Here is a 20213-nt window from a genome sequence, read left to right as displayed (position 1 = left end):
ATCACAGACATTCCAGAAAATTGAGATCTTAAGCCAGCCAGAGGAATCACATTTCAATTTTATTATTTTTCTGGCTTTTTTGGTTTTCTTTTTTCTTTGTTTTCCCTTTTTCTTGTTCGTTGCTTTTTTTCTTTCTTCTTTCTTTGTTCTCCTTTTTTTGTTTGTTCCTTTATTTCTTACTTCTGTTCACATTATTTTTTCAACCATGTGAGCAACAGACACATGAGAGGTGTGCTCTTGTCCAGAGAGTATCAACCCCGAGAGCAGCCTGCCTCGAGCCTAAGAGCAGCAGCCTCATGTGGCCTGCCCCTGTCCAAGGAGCAGCAGCTGAGTGAGCAGCCCGCTTCCCCGTCCGAAGAGCAGCAACCACACGAGCACTCTGACCTGTCCGAGGAGCAGCAGCTGCATGAGCAGTCTTCCTAAGTCTGAGGAGAGGCAGCCTTTCACAGCCCACCCCCATACAAGGAGCAGCAGCTGCGCACAGCCCGCACCCTGCACTAGTCTGAGGAGCAGCAGCTGCACAAGTATCTTGCCCTCGCCCAAGCAGCAGCAGCCGCATGAACAGCCTGCCCAATCCGAGGAACAGCAGCTGTGTGAGCAGCCTGCCCCCACCAGAGGAGAAGCAGTTCTGCGAGCGGCCCGGCCCCATTCGAGAAGCAGCCTGCAGCCCACCAAAGTCTGAGGAACAGCAACCACAGGAGCAGACAGCCTACATCTGAGGAGTGGCAGCTCTATGCAGCACACACCCGTCCCAGGAGCAGAGCCACAACAGCCTGCACCTGTGCGAAGAGCAGAAGCCTGTCCTAGGAGCAGTAACCCCACAATCAGCCCACCACATCAGAGGAACAACAGAAGCATGCAGCCAGCCCCCATTCAAGGATCAGCAGCCACGTGAGCAGTCCGCTCAAGTTCAAGGAGTAGCAGCTGCATGTGTAGCACTCCCCATCCAAGGACCAGCAGCATCGTGATCAGCACATCCTCTGTCTGAGGAACAGAAGCTGTGTGTGAAGCTTCCCCCCATCAGCCAGAGGAACTGCCACAGTGGTGAACAGCACCCACCAGAGGAGCTTCTGCCAACTAAGGAGCAGCTGCTACAACAACTGCCAGAGGAGCAACCACAGCCCGGGCAGCCACTGCCACCCAAGGAGCAGCCCCTTAACAACTCAACATCTAGATATGTTGGTGAGATCAAACATGGGTAGACAAAGAAACCACCAAAGGAAAGAAAAGGACTCGCCAGAAAAGCAGCTAAATGAAACCGAGGCATGCAGCATGACAGAAAAAAAATTCAGATTAAGGGTCTTAGAATGCATAAACCAGATGGAGGAAGAAATCAACAACTTACGCAAGAAGCGAGAAGAAACAGATGAAAGAAATCAATAAATTATGTAAGAACCAAGAAGAAATGAAGAGTGATATAGCTGCAATAAAAAACACCTTTGAAAGTTTCAATGGTAGACCAGGAGAAGCGGAGGATGAATTAGCAAATTAGAAGACAAGGAAACAAAACACACCTAAACTGAACTGCAATTGGAGAAAAAAATTAAAAGACAAGAGAAGAGCCTAAGGGAGCAATGGGACAACATGAAACAAAACAACATACGAATAATAGGGGTGCCAGAACAACAGAAAGAGGAACAAGACTTAGAAAACCTATTTGAAGAAACAATATCAGAAAACTTCCCTGAGATGGGGAAGAAAAAAGTCACACGAGCACAAAGAGTCCCAAACAAGGTGAAGCCAAAAGACCCACACCAAGACACATCATAATTACCATGGCAAATGTTCAGGACAAAGAGAGAATCTTAAAAGCTGCAAGAGAGAGACGGAAAGTTACATACAAGGCATCTCCCATTAGATTATCAAATGATTTCTCAACAGAAAAACATCAGGGCAGAAAAGAATGGATGGGAATTTACAAAGTGATGCAAAGCAAAGGACTGAATACAAGAATACTCTATCCAGCAAGGCTATCATTCAAACTTCAAGGGGAAATAAGAAGCTTCACAGACAAAAAAAAGGCTAAGGGAGTTTATCAGCACCAAGCCAGCAATGCAAGAAATGCTAAAGGGACTGCTGTAAAAAAGAAGAAATATAAAGCTCAGAAAGAAAACAGCCACAAAAAATAGAAATGGCTACAAACAAGTACCTTTCAATAATAACTCTAAATGTAAATGGGGTAAATGATCCAATCAAAAGACATCAAGTTGCTGAATGGATAAAAAAACATGACCCATACATTTGCTGTCTACGAGAGACCCACCTCAAAAGAAGGGACTCACACAGACTGAAAGTGAAGGGAGCGAAAAATATCTTTTAGGCAAATGGAAATGAAAAAAAAGCTGGGGTAGCAATACTTATATCAGACAAAACAGTCCTCAAAGTGAAGGCCATAACAAGATATAAGGGAGGCCACTTCATAATACTAAAGGGATCAATACAACAAGAGGTTATAACCCTGATAAATGTATATGCACCCAATGCAGGAGCACCCAAATACATAAAAAAACTCCTGGAAGATATCAAGGGAGAGACTGACAACAATACAATAATAGTAGAGGACTTTAATACACCACTGACATCACTGGATAAATCATCTAGACAAAAAAATCAGCAAAGAAACAGCAATCCTAAATGACTCACTAGATCAGGTGGACGTAATTGACATCTTCAGAACATTTCACCCCAAAGCCATGAAATATATATTCTTCCCAAGTGCTCATGGGAGAGATTCAAAAATAGACCACATATTGGGTAACAAAGAAAGTCTTCCCAAACTCAAGAAGATTGAAATCATACCAAGCATCTTCTCAGACCACAAGGGCATAATATTAGAAATAAACTACAATAAAAACAACCCAAAATACTCAAACAGTTGGAAGCTGAATAGCATGTTATTAAATAATGATTGGGTTACCAATGAGATCAAAGAAGAAATTAAAAACATCCTGGAAACTAATGACAATGAAAACACAACAATCCAAAACGTATGGGAGACAATGAAAGCATTCTTGAGAGGGAAGTTTATAACTCTACAGGCCTATCTCAACAAACAAGAAAAAATGGTAGTAAATCATCTAAATATACATCTCAAAGAATTAGAAAGAGAGCAACAAGAAAAGCCCAGAATGAGCAGAAGGAAGGAGATAATAAAGATTAGAGCAGAAATAAATGACATGGAGACCAAAAAAAAAAAAACAATACATAAATTCAATGAAAAAGGAAAAGAAAGCTGGGGTAGCAATATTTATATCGGACAAAATAGACCTCAAAGTGAAGGCCATAACAAGAGATAAGGAAGGCCACTTTATAATACTAAAGGGATCAATACAACAAGAAGATATAACTCTGGTAAACATATATGCACCCAATGCAGGAGCACCCAAATTCATAAAAAAAACTCCTGGAAGATATCAAAGGAGAGATCGACAACAATACAATCATAGTAGGGGACTTTAATACACCACTGACATCACTGGATAAGTCCTCTAGACAAACAATCAGCAAAGAAACAGCAATCCTAAATGACTCACTAGATCAGATGGACTTAATAGACATCTTCAGAACACTTCACCCCAAAGCCACGGAATATACATTCCACTCTGATGCTCATGGGACATATTCAAAAATAGACCACATTTTGGGTCACAAGCAAAGTCTCCCCAAATTCAAGAAGATTGAAATCATAAAAAGCATCTTCTCAGACCATGATGGCATAATATTAGAAATAAACTACAATAAAAACAACCCAAAATGCTCAAACACTTGGAAACAGAATAGCATGTTATTAAATATTGATTGGGTTAACAATGAGATCAAAAGAAGAAATCAAAAACATCCTGGGAACTAATGACAATGAAAACACAACAATCCAAAACCTATGGGACACAATGAAAGCAGTCATGAGAGGGAAGTTTATAGCTCTCCAGGCCTATCTAAAAAAACAAGAAAAAATGGTAGTAAATCATCTAACTCTACAACACAAGACAGCAACAAGAAAACCCCAGAGTGAGCAGAAGGAAGGAGATAATAAAGATTAGAGCAGAAATAAATGACATAGAGACCAAAAAAAACAATACAGAAAATCAATAAAACCAAGAGCTGGTTCTTTGAAAGGATAAACAAAATTGACAAACCTCTAGCCAGACTCACCAAGAAGCAAAGAGAGAGGACCCAAATAAACAAAATCAGAAATGATAAAGGCAAAATAACAACAGACCCCACAGAAATACAAATGATTATTAAAAAATACTATGGACAGCTCTACTCCAACAAACTAGACAACCTGGAGGAAATGGACATATTCCTAGAAAAATACAACATTCCAAAACTCAATCAGGAAGAATCTAAAAATCTCAATAGGCCAATAACTATGGAAGAAATTGAAGCAGTCATCAAAAAGCTTCCAGCAAACAAAAGCCCAGGACCAAACGGCTTCACAGGGGAGATTTACCAAACATTCAAGGAAGAACTAAAACCTATCCTCCTCAGACTACTACAAAAAATTCAAGAGGAAGGAACACTTCCAAGCTCATTCTATGAAGCCAGCATCACCCTAATACCAAAACCAGGTAAAGACAACACAATGAAAGAGAATTACAGGCCAATATCCCTCATGAACATAGATGCCAAAATCCTCAACAAAATCTTAGCAAATAGGATCCAGCAGTACATAAGAAAGATCATACACCATGACCAAGTAGGATTTATCCCAGGGATGCAAGGATGGTACAATATCCACAAATCAATAAATGTGATACATCACATAAACAAATTGAAAGAAAAAACCACATAGTCATATCAATTGATGCAGAAAAAGCATTTGACAAAATTCAACATCCATTTTTGATAAAAAAAAAACAAACAACTCTCAGCAAGGTGGGAATAGAAGGATAATACCTCAGCATAATAAAAGCCACATATGACAAACCCACAGCCAACATCATACTCAATGGACAAAAACTAACACCATTTCCACTAAGAACAGGAACAAGACAGGGATGCCCACTCTCACCACTCCTGTTCAACATAGTACTGGAAGTATTCGCCATTGCAATTAGACAAGAAGAAGAAATAAAAGGCATCCAAATTGGAAAAGAATTAGTAAAACTGTCCTTACTCGCAGATGACATGATATTATACATAAAAAACCCTAAAGACTCCATCACAAAACAATTAGACTGAATAAATGAATTCGGCAATGTAGCAGGATACAAAATTAACGCCAATAAATCTATGTCATTTCTATACACCAATAGTGAACTTTCATAAAGAGAGATTATAAAAACAATCCCATTTACCATCGCACCAAAAAAATTAAACTACCTAGGAATAAACTTAACTAAAGAGGTAAAAGACCTCTACTCAGAAAACTACAGGACGTTGAAAAAAGAGATAGAGGAAGACATAAACAGATGGAAGAACATACCATGTTCTTGGATTGGTAGAATCAACATCATTAAAATGCCCATACCACCCAAAGCAATCTACAAATTCAACACACTTCCCATTAAAATACCAAAGGCATATTTTACAAACCTAGAACGAACTCTCCAAAAATTCATCTGGAATAAGTAAAGACCCCTAATAGCTGCAGTGATCCTGAGAAAGAACAAAGTAGGTGGGATCTCAATACCAGATACCAAGCTGTATTACAAAGCCACTGTTCTCAAAACTGCCTGGTACTGGCACAAGAACAGGCATATAGATCAATGGAATAGAATAGAGAGCCCAGAAATCTGCCTGAACCAATATGCTCAATTAATATTTGACAAAGGAAGCAAGGACATACAATGGAGTCAAGACAGTCTCTTCAATAAATGGTGTTGGGAAAATTGGACAAGATATATGCAAGAAAATGAAACTAGACCACCAACTTACACCATACACAAAAATAAACTCAAAATGGATAAAGGACTTAAATGTATGATGAGAAACCATAAAAATTCTAGAAGAATCCAAAGGCAACAAAATCTCAGACATATGCCAAAGCAATTTCTTCACTGATACAGCTCCTAGGGCACTTGAACCTAAAGAGAAAATGAACAAATGGGACTACATCAAAATAAAAAGCTTCTGCACAGCAAAAGAAACCATCAACAAAACAATAAGAAAGCCCACTGCATGCGAGAACATATTTGCCAATGTTATCACTGATAAGGGTTTAATCTCCAACATTTATAGGGAACTCATACAACTTAACAAAAGGAAGATAAACAATCCAATCAAAAAATGGGCAAAGGACCTAAATAGACACCTTTCAAAAGAGGACATTCAGAAAGCCACAAGATATATGAAAACATGCTCAAAGTCACTAATCATTCGAGTGTTGCAAATCAAAACAACATCATTAAAATGTCCATACTACCCAAAGCAATCTATAAATTCATAGATGAGGTACCATCTCACATTTGTCAGAATGGCTATCATCAACGAATCAACAAATGACAAGTACTGGAGAGGATGTGGAGAAAAAGGAACACTCGTGCACTGTTGGTGGGAATGCAGACTGGTGCAGCCACTATGGAAGACAGTATGGAGTTTCCTCAGAAAACTAAAGTGGAACTCCCATTTGACCCTGTGATCCCACTTCTAGGAATATATCCTAAGAAACCAGAAACATCAATCAGAAAGGATATATACACCCCTATGTTCATAGCAGCACAATTCACCATAGCTAAGATCTGGAAACAGCCTAAGTGCCCATCAGTAGATGAATGGATTAGAAAACTGTGGTACATCTACACGATGAAATACTATGTTGCTCTAAAAAAGAAAGAACTCTTACCATTTGCAACAGCATGGATGGAACTGGAGAGCATTATGCTAAGTGAAATAAGCCAGTCAATGAAGGAAAAATACCACATGATCTCACTCATTTCTGGATAATAAAGACCATTATAAACTTATGAACAAAAATAGATACATAGGCAGAGCTGCCTTGAACAAACTGTTAAACTACAGCAGGAAGGCTGGGGAGGGTTGGGGGGAAAGAGGGGAGGGGTAAGAGATCAACCAAAGGACTTGTATGCATGCACATAAGCCTAACCAATGGACATAAGACACTGGGGGGTAGGGGAGGCCAGAGGATTTTCAAGGGTGGGGAAAAAAGGAGACATATGTAATACTCTTTGTAATACTTTAAGCAATAAAACAATAAAAAATATGTATTGATCATGCACTAAGTTTCAGGAACTCTCATAGAACTTGAATTTATGTCTCATGGTGATAAAGGCAGTGAGGAATAAAGGCAGTTGATGGGGTAGAGGTGGGTGCTCAGGGAAGGCCTCTTTGATACAGGGACATTTGAACAGAAAAGGAGTGAGTTCTACAGATATCAAGTATCTGCAAGTTCAAGGGCAGCAGTGAGCTGGGCATGTTCAAAGCAAAACCAGGAAATCAACTTGGCTTTAGAAGAGGAGGGGGAAGTAAGTGATGTGGAAAAGAAGTGAATTTCTCTTATGTATAGACTAGAGGCCTGGTGCATGAAATTCATACACAAGGGGGTTCCCCTCAGCCCAGCCTGCACCCTCTCCAAACTGGGACCCGTCAGGGGTTGTCCGATTGTGGGTTTTGGCCCAATCCTCAGGACATCCCTCTCACAATCCGGGACCGCTGGCTCCTAACTGCTCATCTGCCTGCCTGCCTGATTGCCCCTAACTTCATCTGACTATGGCCTGATAGCCATTAACCACCTCTGCCTCAGCCCCTCATCACTGTGGCTTTGTCCAGAAGGAGGACTGGATGACTGGACGATGTCTGGTCAACCTGGTCTAATTAGCATATTACCCTTTTATTAGTATAGATAATGTTATAGTACAATAAAATAACTATGAATTTACAAACCTTATGGCCAACTAATATGAGGAAAGATGTGGAGAGCTTGTAGTGGGTTTTGAACAGGAAAATAATGATCTGGCTTTTGAAGAATTTGAGAGTACGCCACCCTAAGATATGCCCAACTGGCATGTGGGTTATTTTGATTTAAAGACAAGAACAAGCAGAGAGAAGAAAAACTCTTTGCCCTCCCGCTTTCTACCAGGAAGGGTAGGACTTTCCTTAATCACACTGGAGACAACTCCAGATGCTTCTCAGCCCATGGTTGGTACTAGAGGAATCTACATCGCAAATCTTGCCCCAAATTGTCCTCATCCTCCATTAGTTTCCCCTGTTATTTACTTTTACATAATTTACTGTCCTTGCCAGTTCAAAGTCTCTTTACTGTGTCTTGTCACATCTCTAGAAAGTTATTACGCTTTTGTTATAATGTTACTAGTATATAAGTCCAAGTTCCAATTACCCTTGTGAATATTCCCATGTATCTATGCAATGCACACATTAATAAGTTTGTTTTTATTTTTATTAATCTGTCTTTGAGCTGTCTAATTTTCAGGACCCTAGCTGGAGAACCTGAGAGTGCAGAGGAAAAAAAAATAAGTAAATTTTTCCCCCTCCTACATTTTTATTTTACCAAATCATTCTACCTGGTATGTTGGGAACAGCCAGGAAGGTGGCAAGGGTGAACAAAGGAGAGCAGGTAATGAACTGTTATTGGTTTTGGTAGAAAGTGTTGTTAGGTTGATCTTGATTGGAGATAGTGAGAATGGCAGACTCTAGATATATGTCAAAGGAAGAGCCAACAATATTTGATGTTACTTTGTGATGTGGTATGAGAAATAAAAAAACAAACAAACAAACAAACGAACAAAAAAACAAGAACACATCTAGACTTTTGTCCTAAGTGTCTGGTAGCCAAAAGTGGAGGTTTATTGGATGAGTATTTCCGGAGAGGAATGAGGAGAAAGTTTGGGCTTGATGCATTTTGGAATAGGAAATAAGTGGATATGGTGAGCGGGCAGCTAGATGCATGAGTCTGAAGGTTGGGTTGGGGTCAGAGGAGAAGTCTGGGCTGGTGATGAGGATTTGAGAGTCCCAAGTGTGGGTGTTATTTGCAGCTTAGATCCCCTGGGGAGTGAGCATAGAGAAAGGAGAGGCATGAGGATTGAACTCTACACCACTCCAAAATGTAGATGTTGGGAAGATGAAGAGGAACCTGGAGAAGGGAGTGAGAGGGGTGAATAGTAAGACACAAGCGGTGCCAAGAGGAAGTGTGGCCCTGAATGCCAAGTGAAGACATGCTTCAAGGTGCTACCCTCCAACTTGGACAGGCTGCTGAGTCTAACTTAAGGTGCAGGCCACACTTTCTTTTCTTGTTTGTTACTAGCCTTAAAAGTTGGATTTTTGTCTAAATGTAATAAGAACTAGTGATAGCTTTAAACAAAAACAATATTTTAAATTCTTTATAAAATATATTATGTGTTATAATTAGAGAAAAAAAGAAGATGAATATGTTTTGAGTTGGGCTGTGGGACTGTGGACAAGCTGTCTCACTAGTTATGTTGATCCCATCACATTTGTATTTCACAGTTATCTTAGCAAACAGGCAATTTTCTACATATTATTCACCTTTGGGTCTAATGACATTTAATTGAAAATTCAGAAATTAAAGTTATAAATTTCATGAGTTGAAAACAAAGAGTTGTATGGAGTTGTGATAGAAAAACATGCACAATTTGAGCACAAAAATAAAAATAGTCAGTTTTCCTATGTTGCTTATTTATTGACTAGAGGCCCAATGAACAAAATTTGTGCAAGGGGGTTGGCCCTCTCAGCTGCAGTTGCTGCCTTGGTCCTCACAACCACAGTTTCGTCCAGAAGGTCGTCCAGAAGGACGTCCGGAAAGTTGTCTGGTTGTCCGATCTAATTAGCATATTACACTTTTATTATTATAGATAACTTGCTTGTTCTAAATTGTAATCTTTAGCTGTCATGGCTCAGTGATTGAGCATTGATCTATGAACCAGGAAGTCCTAGATCAATTCCTCGTCAGGGCACATGCCTGACTTATGGGCTCAAACCCCAATAGGAGGTGTGCAGGAGGCAACTGATCAATGATCTCTCTCATTATTGATGCTTCTATCACTATCCCCCTCTCCCTTCTTCTCTGAAATCAATAAAAAATATATTTAAAAAGTAAGGAAAAGGAAGTTAAAAGCCAATGCGAATACCATAGGCTGGCCCTCTGTTGGAACTTTAGCATTCCTTTGTGGAGGTGATGTTATGATCTGGGTCTCTCCCCTCTCTGATCTCTCTTAAAAAAAAAAAAATTGTAATCTTCTAGTAAGTAAAATCAGCATCTGGAACACCCGTTGTTTTCAGAAATGTAGACTAATTGCCTGGGGCATAACAAAGAACTAAAAAAAAATAGAAGCATAAATCTTCTAGTTGACTCACTTTGATCAATGTGTAGATGCCGCAGACTTCTCAAATTTTGTTTTTTTAACATATGGTCATTTAGACTCTTAAGCCCTCAGGCTAAATCCAGGCAACAAGCATATTTGTTTGCTGTACACAGTGTTGGGAGCCTGGACATGTACATCCATATTTCTGGTTTCTTTTGAAAACTGGCCCAATAATAGGCTGGAGCTTAGCTGCAGCTATCCCATGTAGACAGGGCCTGCATTCAGCCTTCAGCTTGTCAAAGTCTACTTCAGCCTAGCTTATTGATTTAAATTACCCAGATAAGCCTTATAGTCAATTGAGTTTTCAATCATTGGTCTACAAGATTTATTTAGCATATAAATTATTGCAACTTGAGGTTTCTTCCAATCCAACCCAATGTAGCTCAGCTACAAACATTTCTCAAGATAAGAAAATTGTTTTCTTTTGTGTTACATTGTTTGAATACTAATTTGAATGGTGTAAAATTCTACTTAAATTATTTTTTTGATATGCCAAAAGAAAATGTATATGGTTTTGATTGAGTAAATAAACATGAATTATGATATTTTTCTAATATCAAAGTATTGTAAAGAACCGATAACTTGATTCACTTTGGCAGTAGGTATCTCCCATGTTGGATAAACCACCTGAGCCCATTGTGCTATAATTTCTGAAACTGCTTCATTAGTGGGTTTATTTGTTTACTCACTTCCTCTGTATGGATATATTTTATGAGCCAGACAGTGCTAGGAGACTGAGATTAGAAAAGATTAAACTTCTTTCCCTGCTATCGTGATTCAGTGGGAAGATAAATATAAAAGCAGACAATTGTGGTTCAGTGGGATAAATTCTGGGAGAGTGTGAGCATTATGGAATCTCAGAGTAGAGGTACCACTGACATCAATAAATGAGGAAGTCTAGTGTGGATACTCCCAAGCTTCTTTGTTCTCTGTTGAATATCTTTTTTAAAATCTTTAATGCTGACAGTATTACAGATGTCCCCTTTTCTCCCCCATTGCCACCATCACCACCCTATTGTCTGTGCCCATGGGCTATGCGTACATACATATAATTTATTTGATTAATCTGTTCCTACTCTCCTACCCTATTCTCTGAGATTCATTAGTCTGTTCCATGTTTTCATATCACTGTTTTTTTGTTTTTGTTTTTGTTTTTTTTTATTGATTTTTCACAGAGAGGAAGGGAGAGAGATAGAGAGAGTTAGAAACATCGATGAGAGAGAAACATCGATCAGCTGCCTCTTGCACATCCCCCACCGGGGATGCGCCAGCAACCCAGATACATGCCCTTGACCGGAATCGAACCCGGGACCCTTCAGTCCGCAGGCCGATGCTCTATCCACTGAGCCAAACCGGTTTCGGCTTCATATCACTGGTTTTATTTTATTTGTCAGTTTATTTTTGTTCATTAGATTCTAAATATAAATGAGCTCATGTGATATTTGTCTTTTTCTGATTGGTTTATTTTGCTTAACATAATATTTTCTAGATCCATCCATGCTGTATCAAGCGGTAAGAGGTCCTTCCTTTTTTTACAGCTGCATAATATTCCATTGTGTAAAAGTACCACAGCTTTTTTTTACCACTCATCTACTGATGGGCACTTGGACTGTTTCCAGATCTTAGGTATTGTAAGTTGTGCTGCGATGAACATAGGGGTGCATATATCCTTTCTGGTTGGTGTTTCGGGATTCTTAGGATCTATTCCTAGAAGTGGGAGCACTGGGTCAAATGGCAGTTCCATTTTTAATTTTTTGAGGAAACCACACTGTTTTTAATACTGCTACACCAGTCTGCATTCCCTCCAGCAGTGCACTAGGGTTCCTTTTTGTCCACATCCTCACCAGCACTTGTTTGTTGAGTTACTAGTGGTAGCCATTCTGGCAGGTATGAGGTGATACCTCATTATCATTTTAATTTGCATCTCTCTGATGATTAGTGAGGTTGAGGATTTTTTTCATATGTCTCTTGGCCATTTGTATGTCCTCTTTGGAGAAGTGTCTCTTTAGGTCCTTTGCCCATTTTTAATTGGCTTGTTTGTCATTCTTTTTTTTAGTTGTATGAGTACTTCATATATTTTTAAACTTAATCCCTTATCAGATATATCACTGGCAAATATGTTCTCCCATTCAGTGGATCCCTTTTCATTTTGTTGGTGGTTTCTTTAGCTGTGCAGGTTTTTATTTTGATGCAGTCCCATTTGTTTATTGTCTCCTTTGTTTTTCTTGCCCTAGGACAGTGATGGCAAACCTATGACACACGTGTCAGAGGTGACACGCGAACTCATTATTTTGGTTGATTTTTCTTTGTTAAATGGCATTTAAATATATAAAATTAATATCAAAAATATAAGTCTTTGTTTTACTATGGTTGCAAATATCAAAAAATTTCTATATGTGACACGGCACCATAGTTAAGTTAGGGTTTTTCAAAATGCTAACACGCTGAGCTCAAAAGGTTCGCCATCACTGCCCTAGGAGATGTAATGGCAAAAATGTTGCTATGAGAGATGTCTGAGATTTTCTGGCCTATGTAATTCTTCTAGGATTTTTATGGTTTCCTGACTTACATTTAAGTATTGTATCCAGATAGAATGTATTCTTAATATAGTATAAGTTGGTGGCCTAGTTTGATTTTTTTGCATGTATCTGTCCAATTTTTCCAACACCATTTATTGAAGCAACTGTCTTTTTAAGAAATTTACCTTTATTGCTGAAAATATTGCAAAACCCCTCTTTCCCCCCATTGTTCCCCCTCATCCCTATTTCTCCCCCTCCCCAAACCTTCACCACATTATTGTCCATGTCCCTGGGTTATGCATATATGCATATTAGTTCTTTGGTTCATCTCTTCCCACCTCCTCCCCTTCCCTCTGAAATATGTCAGTCTGTTGCATGCTTTTGTCTCTGGATTTATTTTGTTAGTCAGTTTATTTTGTTAATTAGATTCCACATATAAGTAAGATCATATGATACTTGTCTTTCTCTGACTGGCTTATTTCACTTAGCATAATACTCTCCAGGCCCCTCCATGCTGTTTCAAAGGGTAAGAAATATTTCTTATTTTATAGCTGCATAGTATTCCATTGTGTATATGTACCACAGTTTTTTAAGCCATTAATCTACTGATGGGCACTTGGGCTGTTTCCAGATCTGAGGTATTGTAAATAATCCTGATCATACAGCCCCCCAAAATGAAGACAAACACTCAATTGAAAAATGGGCAGAAGACCTGAATAGACACTTCTCCAAAAAAGACATACAAATGGATGAGAGACATATGAAAAAATGCTCAACATCACAACTGCCAGATGGCTATCATCACTAAATCAACTAAAAACAATTGCTGGCGAGGATGTGGAGAAAAAGTGACCCTAGCACACTGTTTGTGGGAATACAGACTGGTACAACCACTATGGAAAACAGTATGGAGTTTCCTCAAAAAAATAAAAAAAGAACTGCCATTTGACCCTCTGATTCCACTTCTAGGGATATATCCTAAGAAACTTGAAGCACCAATCAGAAAGAATATATGCACCCCTATGTTCATAGTAGTGTTATTTACAATAACCAAGATCTTGAAGTGACTGTCTTGACTCCATTGTATGCTCTTGCCTCCTTTTTCAAATATTAATTGAGGATAATGGGTTGAATCAATTTCTGGATTCTTTATTCTGTTCCATCCTATCTAATAAAGAGGGAATATGCTAATTGACACTCACACCATCACAAAGATGGTGGCGCCCACAGCCAATAAGGAGGGAATATGCTAATTGACTGCCATGCCCTCAAATATGGCGGTGCCCACAGCAACAAGATGGCCAGCAGGGGAGGGCAGTTGTGGGCAATCAGACCAGCAGGGTAGGGCAGTTATGGGTGACCAGGCCTGCAGGGGAGGGCAGTTTGAGCGATCAGACTGTCAGGGGAGTAGCTAGGGCAGTGATGGAGAACCTTTTGAGCTCAGCGTGTCAGCATTTTGAAAAACCCTAACTTAACTCTGGTGACATGTCACATATAGAAATTTTTTGATATTTGCAACTTTAGTAAAACAAAGACTTATATTTTTGATATTTATTGTATATATTTAAATGCCATTTAGCAAAGAAAAATCAACGCAAAAAAATGAGTTCGCGTGTCACCTCTCTCACGTGTGTCATAGGTTTGCCATCACTGAGCTAGGGGGTGATCAGGCTGGCAGGCAGAAGCGGTTAGGGGCAATCAGGCAGGTAGGCAGGTGAGCGTTTGGGAGCCAGCAGTCCTGGATTGTGAGAGGGATGTCCGACTGCTGGGTTAGACTCGGCCCCACAGGGGTCCCAGATTGGAGAGGGTGCAGGCTGGGCTGAGGGACAACCCACCCGCCCCCCATGCAAAAACTTCATGCACCTGGCCTCTAGTTGATATGTATGCTTGTTCTTGTGCTAGTACCAATGGCTTTGTAGTAAAACTTTATATTTGGCATTATGATCCCTCCAACTTTGCTCTTCTTTCCTAATATTGCTGTGGCTATTCGGTGTCTTTTTGGATCCAGCAATATATTAAAAAGATAATACACCATGACCAAGTGGAATTTATTTCAGGGGTTCAAGGCTGGTATAATATTCCCAAATCAATAAATGTGATACAGCACATAAACAAATAAAAATATAAAAATAACATGATCATACCAATAGATTCAGAAAAAGTGTTCAACAAAACCCAAAACCCACCTTTGAAAAATACTTTCAGCAAAGTGAGAATAGAGAGATCATACCTAAAAATAATCAAAAGCATATATAACAAATCTACAGCCAATATCATCCTCAGTGGACAAAATCTAAAAGCATTTCCCCTAAGAACAGGAACAAGACAGAGATGCCCACTTTCACCACTCTTGTTCAATATAGTCCTGGAAGTCCTAGCCACAGTGATCAGACCAGAAGAAAAAAATATAAAGTATCCAGATTGTAGAGGAGTAAGTAAAACTCTTTATTTGCAGATGACATGATATTGTATATAGAACCCTTAAAGACTCCACCAAAAAAGTGTTAGATGTAATAAATGAATTTGGCAAAGTAGCAGGAAATGAAATCGGCACCCAGAAATCTATGGCATTTTTATACACCAATAATGAACTCTCAGAAGAGAAACTAAAAAAACAAAAAAATTCATTTACTGTTGCAACAAAAATTAAGATACTTAGGAATAAACTTAACCAAGGAGGTAAATGACCTATAATCAGAAAACTATAAGACACTGAAAAAAGAGATAGAGGAAGATATAAACTCGTGGAAGAATATACCATTTTTATAGATGGTAGAATTAACATGATTAAAATATCCATACTACTGAAAACAATCTATAGATTCAATGCAATCCCTATTAAATTACCAATGGTTATTTCACATATAATATTTTTCACAAAAATTTTATAGCCCTGAATAGCTCCAACAATCTCTTGAATATCTTGTACCTTACTTAGCACTTCTACTATGTGTGATGTGTCTAGAGCAGTGATGGCGAACCTTTGAGCTCGGCGTGTCAGCATTTTGAAAAACCCTAACTTAACTCTGGTGCCATGTCACATATAGACATTTTTTGATATTTGCAACCATAGTAAAACAAAGACTTATATTTTTGATATTTATTTTATATATTTAAATTCCATTTAACAAAGAAAAATCAACCAAAAAAATGAGTTCGCGTGTCACCTCTGACACACGTGTCATAGGTTCGCCATCACTGGTCTAGAGAGATAAGGAAGAAGGGAGGAGGGGGAGAATGGGGGATGACAGCAAGAAGAAAAGAAACAGGGGAAAGGAAAGGGAAAGAGGGGGGAAAGATTTAAAGGATTTATTTTAAGATGGTTCCTAGAGATAAGTTTATATAACACACTAAGTTACTTAGCAAATAAATTTCCTACCTTTAGTTTTTCCATCTGCTGCAGAATGGGCAGATCCTCTATACTCTGTAGCTTCAGTTTGCATGTATATTAGTGAAGCATTAGTTTAACATTAGCCTCTCAATCGGGGCTCCTATGTGAACCACAGACCACAGACAATGATGGGAATGGCTAATTTCTTGGTTCTTCTAACGATGGTATATAAGTAGTAACAATCTAAATGCAAGGAGATGATTTTATGAATTCCATACAATGGATGCCTTCATGAGTTCAGGCTTAGTTCTCTTAGAATGCTGCTGGGTTCTGCTGTTGCTTTTAATGGTTCATTGAAATTGGTCCTGCTCTATCCTCCACGGACCTGCAATCCAGGAGTCCACATTATGAATAACTTAGCTAGGTCACCAGGTGTTAGTATATAGCACACTTCTCTGTATCATATAAATCTCAGCTGAAGTTACAGAGTTTGGTCTACATGCTGATGAGGCCTAGGTTGGCATTGTCATAGGTTCTGTTTCATTGAAAATTGAAATCTCAGTGGTCCAAGAAAAGTAAATAAGGAGAACTCTGGTGATCTAATGGGCCTTTTGATTATCCTTCTGATGGACCAATGGTTTCACTTAGTTTACCAAAGAGAATTATGAATTTAAATTCAATTTGGCCTACCACTGATACCCCAGAGGGTAATGGTTCCAAGAGTGCAAATTAAAACAACACTGTAATTATAAAAATGGAAGCTATTCATCGAGTAGTTGTTTTATACTTAACTGCATTCAATCCTCACAAGAATCCTGAGCCAGTCTTCTTGTTCTCCACTTCACAGACGAGGAAACTGAGAGGAGTAATGTCACTCACCCAAATCCAGGGCTAGTTGCGGCAGAAGCCAGGTATGGACCAATCTCTTTATAATCTTGATAACCTTATAATATAGAGCTCTTCATCATGCCTACAGCAGGCAGGTCATGCTTCTCAGAGATGGAAATTGCAAGAACCAAACAAAGACTCCAGACCTGTGAAGACAGGGCGTGCCTGGTGACAAACAGCCTGAGGCTTCGAGGGTTCAGGGCATCCAGGAGCTATACTCCAGGCACCCTGAACAGGCACCTGCAGGGAAGGGAAGATCCCCGATTCCACCCTCCCACAACTGGTGGCACCAAATCTCAGCTCCAGGCTGCCTTTATCAGCATTGATGCAGTGGCCAGGGAGAGAGTGCAGGAGGGGCACCTGCAGATCCAGACCTCTGCCTGCAGGTTAGTGGGAAGGGGCTGGTACTGATGCTGTTTGGAGAATGAACCTGTGCTCATATTTTTGGTTGTGATAATTTACTTTGAAATATCATGGCAGAACTTTGGTGCTCTGCATGAATCTTCCGGGAATCATTTTAATGTTTCTATGCAATTCTGCCCAATTTGGGGAGCTCTTGCCTTATTTCAGGCACTGTTTCAGGCCCATAGAATGATTCCTGCAGACAGCCAGAGTCCTGGGAGTTTATATCATTCCAGGGTAGCCCTTCTCGGTGACTTGCAGGTGCAAGATCATGGGGGTCTGGCTTCCTTACTTGGGCAAGATGGCTCCAAACATAAATTACACTCCTGACCCTGCTGCAGCATAGCCTGAAGCTTTCTGCTCAATGATGTTTGTATGAATTTGCCCCTTTCTTGGTTCTCCTTTTCTGTCTGTCTCTCTCATTAATTTCTCTGGGGAAAATCACCTTAGACTTCAGTGTGCACGTCTGTATGCTACATATTCATACATTCAGTCACGCACAGAGCTCACGCAGAGGCATGTTCCTGAAAGAAAGAGCAGGGTGTTGGGAGCCAGATGAATCTTCCTTAATTGCAAACCCAACCACTGTTTCTGAGGCCCTTGGGCAAGTTAAACCTCCTCGTTTCATAATGTGTGGAACGTCAATAATGACACCTAAATTGGAGGAGTCTGAATTTAGTGGGATAAAGTATTTAAAGTACCTCGTACTCAGTGGTACTACTTATTATAACCCCAAACAAAATAAGTTTTGATATATCTACTCCCAGAGCTGTAATAAAGAAACTGGACTGAAGTTATAAATATTTTTCCTTTTACTACGTTTGTGCATAGACTTCTTTCATATAAGAAGAAAAAATAATCCTCACTTCACTGGCCTTCATAGAGACAGTCAGTGCCCGCTTGGAATACTCTGTTGTTGCTGCCAATTTGTTCTCACCCTCAGGAGGCACTGCGGTCTGTGGACAGAGAGATAAATATTTTTGTTTGTTCTTCATTTAGTATATGTCATCCTGCATTGATCTTGGCTATTTCCCTCAAAGGGATGCATGCAGAAGCAGCTTTCACAGCACAGATAAATATTAAAGGCATATTTAGTTCTCCACAGTGAGCAAGGCTGAGAAGACAAACAGGCCCATCATGGAAGGATGAGTTTGAGGGTGTATTAAAGACTGGCCATCAAAGTGACCCACACAGAAGCCCTAAAAAGTGTCTCTTTCAGAAAATTGGATGGCTTGTCAACTTCCTTTGGGTTTGGTAGTGTCGATGGGACTAAGCCCTGCACCATTTCTGTCCTGCGAGCCTCAAAATGCTTTTTCCCTGACTCAATATTTTAAGTCTTCTCTTCACAGAAGCATGAAGGCTAGCTCATTTATTGGAAGTGAAATGGGCTTTGGTTGGACTTGTTTGCCTCAAGAAGAGACTGAGAAAACCTTGAACATTAATTCTACAGACCCCGCTTTTAGTTTGGGATAAGACCCTATTTATTATCTTCTGGACATTTAAACACACCAGGCTTTGTTTTCTGTCTCTGCTTTGGTCAATATATTTTCTCTGGAATATTTATCTTTTCCATTGCCTTACACCTGTCTCTATTTACCTAGGGATCAGCTCCTCATTCTCCAACAGTCAACTTTAGCAATATCTGTTGTAATTAGCCTTCCCTGCCTCCACTTACTAGTCATGCCCATTCCTGTTGCCTTTCTGGCGCTGTATGTACTTCCAATGTAGCAGCCAGTGCTAAGAGATGGTAATTACTCATGAGAAAGGATCAAGATATATTTTTGTTATTCAGTGTTGGGCATACAAAATGTATTAAATACATATTGGCTACTAAAGGAACAGCTATCATTGTGTCTGCCAAGATATTTAGAAAATAAAGATATGTCCCTACGTTCCAGAGTTAGAAGATTCACAAATTTCCAATCTCATGAAGCGGAGGATTTCAGTCTTTTTTGTTCAACGATGTTCCCAGTCCCCTAGAACAGGATCTGACACACAATAGGCCCCTAGTAAATATGCTATGAGTGAAAGAATGCATTCTACTTGGTAATAGTATAGCAATCACAATGATGCATTTTTTTTTACATTACAATGTGCTAAATGTAATGGTTTGGATTGCCAAGTTGGGCATCTTCTTTTAAAAGGCAAAGATCTCTGAGAAAATGTGACCAAGATATATTAACCATTAGCCAAACCATACAGAAACAAATTAAACTCTTGTTTAAATTTGCTTTCCAAGAGTTCTGGTTTTTTAGATTCTTAAATGATACTTTGAGGCCAAGAGAATCTGTTTGCTTTTGTGCTCAAATACTTGCCATTAAGCAGTGGTATGTAGATTTTCATCCAGCTAGTCATTAGCAGCCACTAAAATATGTGTTGACCTAAAGATTACCCCTTTTAGGTATAGAATATCTTCCTGATTGGAAGTCATTTCTGCTCTTTCTAGATTGTTAGGTTCTCCATCACAAGGGTATGTCTTCTCTTTATATAATTGAAAGATTTGATAGAGGCACTAACACCTTTATCAAATGACTTTAGTAAATGACTCTAGTAAATGACTTCAAATATCAGTAATGCCTGAAACACCCATGGCAGTCATCTCTGTAGGGATTTTTTTTTTATGGCAAAGTGGAATATCTTGATTTTTAAGGACAGTTTTGAATTAATAAAAGATAGATAAGAGATTCTAAGATGGCTGCAGATTGCCCTAACTGGTTTGGCTCAGTGGATAGAGCCTCAGCCTGCGGACTAAAGGGTCCCAGGTTCGATTCC

The sequence above is a fragment of the Myotis myotis genome, unplaced genomic scaffold (assembly GCF_014108235.1).
Source record: "Myotis myotis isolate mMyoMyo1 unplaced genomic scaffold, mMyoMyo1.p scaffold_m19_p_8, whole genome shotgun sequence".
NCBI classification, from domain to species: domain Eukaryota; kingdom Metazoa; phylum Chordata; class Mammalia; order Chiroptera; family Vespertilionidae; genus Myotis; species Myotis myotis.
The sequence above is the reverse complement of the archived record's forward strand: the minus strand, read 5'-3'. Positions refer to the sequence as shown.